The following is a 10,306-nucleotide window of genomic DNA, read 5'->3' as shown; positions in this document are numbered from 1 at the left end:
TCTAAAAATGATAAAAAAATGAATTTATTTTAGAATTGATCGTGGAGTCGTCCGATCTTAACCAAACAAACAATATCACCTCCATGATCTCTTTTATTTAATATTGTTGTAGCAATGATGATAATTGCCTCATCGTTAATGATAATTTTCCGTAAAATCGATATTTTTTGTCACTTTTGAGAAGTAAATTTCGAACATCATAAAAACGGAACATTCACTTTCTTGAGCCTTTCCTACCTCACAATTAGTATTTTTCATTTATTTAATACAGTATTGGCCAAGAGACCTTCTTCGAATCTTGGATTTTGTTAATTATATTTTAATAATAAAATAATATAAATAAAAATAATAATAATGATGTTAAAATAATAAAGCAAATAAATGCAATTAATATTCATATGGACTAGCCATAGAGATAGATAAAGACTAGATAAAGTTGTACAGATTTTGATGAATATTCCAAAAAAGACTTTGATGAAAAATTATCAACTTTCTGCCATACAGACCAGGTGTATGGAGAACCAAATAACTTTGTCTTTGAATGGAAAAAATGCGACAGTAGTAAAGATATGGTGTAAAGGGTAGTGAGGCTCAAATACCCTTTGGTTTGATTGGAAAAGATGCGATAGAAATCATGGATATGAACAGATTATTTGGGATTATGGAAAAATATGAATGTTTTACTCTATATTGGAAAAATAAATCAGTACTTGACTAAGTGAGGCAACAGTTGACCAAACAGGTTATGACATCCATATTATTATCAATTTATTACTTAACAACAAATAAAAAATTATTACCGATAATAAATATCATATTGCATTATGAGTTTGTAAGAAGAAACCGGTAGAAATAGCTCCGAATAAAAGAAAGAAATATTCTGCTTTAAGTAAACAATTCTCATAACTAAGAGAAATTTATAATAACTGTACAATAGGGTTGTTTCAAAAGTTTGCTTACTATATTTTATATCTGCACAAAAGATCTTTAAGGTCGCAGTATATACACAGCCTATCTATAGTAATATTTTATATATGATCTAACAATATCAAATACGGTATTATATATTATTTGTATTTTATTATATTCACGAAAAGTTAATGCAATTAAAATTGTTATTATGCTATTAATATAATAACATCTTTACTATACCATGAAGAACCTAAACTTGTCGAACGTCTTTCATTTCTGCTGATATTTTACTTTTTCTTTCCAGTTGTTCGTATCTAATTTCTGTAAGTCATTAATTACTCTATCCATACATCTTCTATATATTCGTACTATTCTACTATCATCGTATATTCATACTATTCTTCGTTCATCGTTGTCTAAATTTTTGCTTTGTGGTCTATTCTTTATATATAATCAGATCATTGAAATCTATGCCTCTTTGTGTATTCTATTTATTTTTTATAATATCACATCAATATGTATGATTTCTTTAAGATATATCTTTTTGTATCAGAATGGATTGTACCATGAATAATTATACAAAAAACACTTATTGTCGAAGTTACTTCGGATAAAAATTGTAATAAGATTTACTAGCAGTTTAATTTGTAAGCACATCCTTATATATATACATGTGTAGAAAGTATTAGTAGTAAATAAGTTCTTTTCTTTACAAATATTAATATATAGCATATTGGCAGAACTACTATTCAAACATAGTGCAAAAAATACCTTTACGTAATTATAATAAATAATATAATGCTATAATGATGAAAAAAATTCAAAATTCGGATAATTGAGAAAAATAACAAAAAGAATATGAAAATAAAATAAATAATATAATTATGTGATTAAAGAATCTATTAAACTAATAATATAATTATAAAACTAAAAACTATATAAAACTATATAGAAGTAGTACGTTAATTACATGTCGAAATCACTCGCCACAATCCATCAGTAGTAAGTGACAAATTAAAAAAAATAAAAATACTTCAATAAGGCACAATTATGCTTTATCGCATCACTTTTATTTAATTGAGTGAAATATCTATAAATTAGTATGTTAACTATGCATTAGTGAAGTTGAGGTGGTGTCCATACACATTCGTTTAATACAAATATAAATTAGTTTGGAAATTCTTACATCGCCAGAGCCCACAGATTGGCATTTATGTACAGCAAATTATTAAATTAATTACACTTATTATTTTTACTGTATAATACTAAATGCTTAAATATGCACCAGTGTCCTTAATTATATAAATATCGTGTCTGAACATATTTTTATTAGGGTCGTTTTCAAGTTCCTTTATCAAGTGCTTAATCTCAAAAACTAGAACTCTGAAGAGTTTTTAAAACTTAATTTATCGAAATTTCTAATTAATATTAGTATTTATATATATATGTAGAAAAACATATATCAGAATTATAAAGTTTTTATTATCTGTAGATTATATTCTAAAAGTATAATTGAGTTGATCAAACACATACATTCACAGTTGAATGTATAATCCCGACTATTTCCTCTTAATTGCTTCATACACTGCATAATTAGCTTATTGTACTATATCTGCAATAATAAGGTTGTAATAAATTTTTTAGTACTAATAAATATTTTAAGTATAAAAAGTAAAGAACATTGTAAGACTTACTGCAGTTCTTTCTAGTCATTGGTATATAGGAATCCACGCAGAGAAACTGTGAGTTCCCCATAAACCTCACTGCAGAAGTTGTGGAAACCTAGGAAAAAAAAACCATAATATATTTTCTCTGTGTATGCTCGGCTTTAGCGTCCAAAAGATATAGGTTCTTAGAAAGATACTTCTTTGATAGTTTATCAGACTGTTTATCGGTGAAGACGAAAGACCTATTAAATTATCTAAATTCGGCGGGATGAATTTAGTCTCTACTCTTCTATACTGCGGTTTTTGTGAGGAATATAGTAGCAAAACGGTAAAAATCGCTAATTGAGGTACATGGAAATTATCCAATGGCCTTCCACTGCAACGAACCAACCATGAAAAGAAAATTTCAAGCTTTTACATAGAGGTTTCAAGAATTCTATTGTGGGTTGCAAATGACATCTTATTTTTTATTATGAAAATATTGATATTAAAAAGAAGACTTAAAATCCACGAAAGGAATTATTAAAGCATTTTAAAAATAATCTTAAAAAAATTAATACAATTATACGCTGAAAAGTCTTTGACAGCACTTCAACTTATCTCAATCTTCTTTGATGTTTATCAAAATGTTGACAACTTTTGAGCTCCTTTAGAAGTGTTAAATACACAAATTCTTTTTGTCTATTTGTGGGCAAACCTTGATAACATATTTTTTTTTTTTATAATTCAATTGAATAAATTCAGTTATTCATTAATTTCAGCAAAATTCTTTTAATAAAATGATGAGGGTTCTCAAAAATGATCTGCAAGAAAGGATAAATTTTATTGCGTATCAGTAAATCGATTAAAAAAATATTTTGAGAACGCCCACTTCAGCAAATTAGATATTTAATGTTCTTAGATTTCTCTTCTGATTTGTTCTTTTTTTTTGCACAATACTTTTGTATAAGAAAAGAATTCAAATTTTATATAAATTTAAAAAAATTATTATATATAAAAATAATCAAAAAAATGGGTCCTTAAAACCCTTTTCGTTTATTTTACTCAGTTACTACCGAAAATCAGTCAAAATTGTATGTTCGTGGAAAACAATTGTTTGAACTTTTGACAATGACTGTTGATCGTGATGTTGATCGTGATGCTGTTCCTGATCCTGATGCTGTACGTGATGATGATCGTATAATTTTGTAATTTTAAACTTTCATCGTGTATATAATTTCTTTTTATTCATTCTTTACATTTTTTTTATTATTTTCGATTCAATTGTTTGAAATTTTCCACATGAAACTACTTACACTTGTTATTCGTTCGTTGGCCTGAAAATGCTGTAATTGATGCTTGTAATCCTTAGGATATCATAGAATCAAGTGCGGTTTTATTACCGAATTACTTATATAAGTAATTTCACGTAGATCTTTAGAATTCCGTTGAAGCATGAATCCTTTGGTTATTTAATTCAATTCAATTGTTAGTACTTAAAGTGTAGTTAAAGTGTTTTGCTGATTTTCTCACAGTTTTCTAGCCATGTCAAGGTTAATGAACCTGATAAGAGAGTTCAATGAACATAATTTAACAAAGGATTATCTGAATTTTTGTGAAGATTTAAGTGAAGATATAAAATAAATTAAAGATATATTAAATAGTTGTTATAATTTTAAAATTTTTAATAAACTGTTAATTTTACTAATAATTTTTAAAGAGGTTTTTTCGAATAGCAGTGAACTACAACAACAAAAATTCATTTTACATTATTTTAATTAATTGAATTTATGGCTGACCATGCAGCTGTTTCGAGTGTTACCAAGTACCCATCATCAGTGGTTTTGGAAGTAATTCTGGCACTTGCAGTCCAAACAAATTATATACGGACTATAAACTAATTAAATAAAAAAAAAATTCGATTATTTCCAAAGACCACTGATGAAGAGTACTTGGCAATACTCGAAACAGCGTTGTATGGTCAGCCAAATTTCAATAAATTAAATAAAAATTTTTGTCTTTGTCCTCTCTTTGCTATTCGAATCGGTCTAACTTTTAAATAGTTTCTTTCGTCATAAAAAAAAGACACGCCATTATCGGCAAGAAAAAATTTACCTTAATGATTCTTGTATTTAATTATTCATAAATAATTTTTTTAAACTGCAAGTACCAGGAATCGAATTCGTGTTCTGCCAAACTTGAAGCTCAGAGTCAGCGCACCTTAACCAACTGACCCAAAACCGACTTTTAACTTTTCTATTCGTAAGTATAATAATTTTTATTCACAAATAAACAACAAGAATGTATTAAATTTTATTTTGTTGTTTTGTTAATTATTTATAAGTTATAATTTATAGTCAGTTATGACGATAATAACTATTTTACTTAATAGAAACTATTGTATTTGATAGAGAGGTTTCAAAAAGTAGTTAACCACAAAAACAAAAATTGTTTTCATATTATTTTGGCCTGAAATTAATCGAATTTTTGAATATAATACAAGTAAATTTGTTGCTTTCACGGCAAATTAACAAAACTCGAAATTCGAACATACGGCTTTGGGTCAGTTGGCTAATGAATACTGACTCTGAGCTTCTAATTTGGCAGGGTACGAATTCAACTCTTGATATTTGCAGTCTCAAAAACTATTTACGAATGCTTAAATATAATAAATAATTTCAAGATCACTGTTGTTGGGTATATGACAATAATCGAAACAACTGTATGGTCAGTCAAAAATTATAATTACTTAAATTAGAATATATAAATTATTATATATATTATATTTATTATTATATTGTGACAAATTCAATATCTATAAAAACTTATTAGTGCGCAATTTTTTCGATTCTAAACTTATGAGTAAAAATAAGTACATCTTCATAAAAAAAATAAGAAAATAGAATCATTTAAATAAACAGGTAGATATGTCCCCATTAAACCTTTGAAATTCGTGGGCGATATAAAAGTGTTATATCTACAGAACTTCACGTTCATACAAATAAATGCATTAGTTATGCTCTATTGTTTGTACCTAAACTAATCCACTTGTACGCGGAAGTACTTAAAGTAATTGAAGAATCTATATGAATATGCTTAGTGGAAGAGGTTATGTAAAAAATGAAATTATATTCTATAGAAAAATGCTTTTGTGTCCTTAAAATTTAATCACTTTGGTTTTTCCAAAACCTGTCTACAGTTCTACGGGTGGAAAACTAATCAACGAATTCGTCGCGCAAATCCGGTGTCCTCAGCGGAAAACAAAAACAAATGAAAATAAATATAAGCCGTTTCTCAATGAATTTTTCACTTCTGCTTGCATTTAAGGAATATATCTAAATAGTAGAAAATATTTACACGGAATTTTTAACCGAAACCGAAATTGTAGAAATTCCCAACACTTAACCCTTTCGCTTTATTATTAGCGTCCGTCAAAATATTCAATGTTAGCACCTTCTGCCAGCAACGGCAATTAGTGTTTGGCGTCTAGAACTTTTGTTTCTGATAACAAAGGTGTTTGAAAATAATGTCTGTCTTTAGATTTTCATATTCCTTTATTAACCCTTTCACTGCTTATAAATACTAACGTCATACAAACTTAGCCAAAAATCATTGTTTTAAGGTCACTTAGTATTGTGTGAAGAGAACTTGAAAGGAAACCTATCGACTCATACAACAGATAATTTGGATATACAAAGACGAATGCCACGCCACATTCTACAAAGGATTCGATTGGAAGGATGTGAAATTGTTTTTGTTCATTTATATCTAATGCTCTTGTGTTGCAATGAGTTATAAGTATTTGTTACATTACCTGCGGCGACAATATAAACAAAACTCAACATGTCGAACTCCGACTGTGCGTACGCGTGTATGCCGTCGTCTAGATTTCAGGTTGTCAACGATTACTTCAGTATACTTACTGTATGTACGTATCACTTCATCATACATGTGTCTCATAGTGAGATAAAAAGGTGCTAAATACGAATTTGTTTAACAAACATCAAAAGATTGGTTTTGGTTTTCCTGGTTTGCTCCTACTGTGCTTATGGCCAGTCATTAACAAGACTAAATAATAGTAGATAAAAAGATATGAGTTTTTACTTCAATATGACATGCTTATTGTTTCATATTGATCATAATAAATTTTAGTTTTCTGCAACTCTAGTGACATTATTACCATCATATTTGCAGCTTCATTTACTCCAAAGTACAGTCTTCAATCCTTTTCAGTTGGTATGTATATTGCAGTCAAAATTTGCTTACCTACCTACGATATCGTAGTTGCGCAGTTAATATTCTTGAGAAATACCTGTAGTATCAAATTTTTTTTTGACAGGTCAAAATATTGCACTATAAAAAATTATAGTATTTTACTTTTCATTCAAAAAAATGTTATGTTAAAAAGCTATCCAACAAAGTCAGGCCAATGAATTTTTTTTAACATTATTTTCATTCATAAATTCACCGGTGACATTGAATTTTTTTTAACGCCATTTAAATAATCACATCCTAATGACATTGGGTAGTTAAAATTAGTCCACATAATTTTTACCTTTTAGATTACTACACTTTACCATCTGAAGTGTCGCATAATTACGCATTTTTTATGAATGGACAAGTGACTACCTTCCTGTTTCAAACTTCCAATTTCAAAATTCATTGAGAACACCGGAAGTAACCCTTAAAACTATTGTGGATATTTAGTTCGTCATTACTAATACAATAGTTTTTAAGTATACATTTCTTTTTTCTGAATGCGCCAGAGAATATCTGTACTTGCTAGAAAAAAATTATTTACTTCAAATTTCCAAATTCATTCATAAAAACTACATACAATTCTTGAAAGTATTTTTTATCTGCTGCAGAAGAACTTTTTAAAAGTAGGTATTTATATTAAAAACCTACTTTGGAGATAATTACAAGCGTCAGGAAGTTAGATTTATAACTGATGAGCCAGTTTTTCAAGAAGCCGTTGCATGCTCTTTCGAAGAGTCCCCAAAATCTTTCACTTCAATCGACAAATGCAGTTCTCCGAAAAGTTAAAAGTTTTACGAATCCAAATCAGTTGAATGTGGGGAGTGATTGACCTCACGAACGTATGCGATTATTAATTAATGATCTTAACACAAAAGGTTACATATCTAATTACTCTTTGACTTCACTACATATGCCTACTTTCAAAAAGTCTTATTAACTTTGAAATGCTACTTGTTTAATATTTTTTTAAATAAAAAGCTGTATAGCTATTTTGATATCTTGAGATTCTTAAAGTAATTTATATTAATTATGAATAAAACCTTTGAAGTTCTAAATATTGATATATTGAAATCACTTTTACAGATTATGTTTTTTATACAGATTGATATTTTAGGATTTGCATATAAATCGATTATATTTAATATCACATTAATTGTATATGATAAGTCCAAACAATTTCCTCTCGAATAGGTATAAATTTGTGTACCCCGACACATTCGGAACACGGCCATGCCGCCAGTTTTGTTTAGTATCATAAAACCCCTTCTTCATCACACAACCTAATTTTATAATCACAAGTATAATGAATCTTTTACAGATAACGTTTTTTTTTACGGATTGATGTTTTAGCATTTGCATATAAATCGATTACATATAATTGTATATGATAAGTCCAAAAAATTTCCTTTTGAGTAAGTATAAATTTGTGTACCCTACACATTCGGAAGTCGTCAACACCGCCGATATCGCCAGTTTTGTTTAGTATCATAAAACGACTAAACCTCTTCTTCATCTCACAGCCTCATTTTACAGTAACAAGTATATTGAATCTTCTAGAGAAAGTACTAAAACAATTTTAGCTAATTCTTATTTTCCTTATTTTCATATCGAAACAATATTGCACCATTCGGTAATCTTCAACGATGTTCAACTGCTGATTATGGGACTTAAACTTAATTTGTTCCAAGTAACCAATATTAGATGATCCACTCTTAAACATACTCGGCAATATTTCCAGCATCGTACCCACCATTATGAGGTATTGTGAAATCAAAACAGCTTCTTAGCTAATTGAGGAAGAATTGTTCCCCTCCCCCTCCACTTCATCTAACCTAATTAAAATAATATTAATTTACAAAGAATAACAATTTTTTTTAAAGAATTTAAAAATAACTTTATGTAAAATCTGTAAGTAAAATCAGAATATAACTACGGATATCATAAAGAACACCTGGTCTAAATTTGATAAACTTGGTACTAACCAACTACTTCAACTTAAGTAGAACAAAGTCAGTACTATGGGGTCAGTGCTGACAAAGTACTGCTTATATCCCTCAACGACTTTTATCGGACTGTGGCTTCGCAGATGAATAGAGAACTATTCTCCACTTTTTGTTTTAGTACTAATCAGTGACTGGGAGAAGATTCAAAATCTTTTAAGCTTCTTTCTTTACTGACTTGTCAAAGCAGCTATCGTTTCAAATTAGAGATCTAGCCAAGTTCATAAACTCGTCAGGTTAATTCCCTTTCTATTTCTATGAGTCTCACACATTTTCGTGCCTAGGATGCCTGGGACTTTTACCTTCAATGTGCTTCTTTAGGGTTGGTGTAGGAACTGTGTCTCATATTTGATATCACAACACATATATGGTCATTATTTTTACTTAAGTTATATTTGGTGTACAAGGCTGGCAGTCCGACCAAGACTATACTCGTACCGACAAATACATATTATGTCCATCATATATTATTATTGAATTATTAAATAAATTAAATCGAATTAAAGCGTATTACGCACATGAATAACATATTAAAAGCACTCAGTGAGTCGTTCATGTATATGTTAATATCTTCCAGTGATGGTAGCATTAGACAAAAGTAGTCGAAGACTTATTCATGAAGAAAACAAATACAAATTGGGTAATACTATAATTATTATTAGTATAACAATACTTTAAATATTTTTCAAATTACTTACTAACGGAAAACACAAATCTATAGTTCCATTTCTACTGTAGTTCCAATATTGCTTAGTGACATTACATATATCATTTTAAGAAATCATTTTTGGTAGCGGCACTAATGAACTACTTTATAAAGTTTCTTAATAAATAAAAAAGACTAAATACTATCTCCACTATAATCAATTTTCCATGGAGAATATAACACATTATAATAGTAAATCACCTTTAAATTTATTATAGCAGTTCTTTCCGCTAGCATACTTTAGAAACACAACTCGTCAGCTTTTTTTATAAGCTGGATTATTAGGTCATTAAATCATAAGACCAAGGCAAAATTCTGTATATATTTATATTTATATTAAGTAAAATTAAACTGAACAAAATAAAACAATTATCTGGCATCGAAATAACGATTGTTCATATATAAAATAAGAATTTACGAATTCCGAGAATATTTCTTTAATAATTCTTTCATAAATATATATGTTATATGTGCTAATAATTTAATTTTTTCTTTTAAAGATAAGTAACTACATATTCGTATACATATTCGCCAGACAGAAATTGCACAAAGTCAGGCTCTGAGAAGACTTTTCAAAGTACCATGGTATATTAGGATGAATGACATCCTCAGGTAACTACATAATCATATACATATTCGCCAGACAGAAATTGCACAAAGTCAGGCTCTGCGAAGACTTTTCAAAGTACCATGGTATATTAGGATGAATGACATCCTCAGGGAGCTCAAGATTGATCCCATTAAAAATTACATAAAGGATAGAGCCCTGGAATTATTTGCGA

The sequence above is a fragment of the Teleopsis dalmanni genome, chromosome 2 (genome assembly GCF_002237135.1).
Source record: "Teleopsis dalmanni isolate 2A chromosome 2, ASM223713v2, whole genome shotgun sequence".
NCBI classification, from domain to species: domain Eukaryota; kingdom Metazoa; phylum Arthropoda; class Insecta; order Diptera; family Diopsidae; genus Teleopsis; species Teleopsis dalmanni.
The sequence above is the reverse complement of the archived record's forward strand: the minus strand, read 5'-3'. Positions refer to the sequence as shown.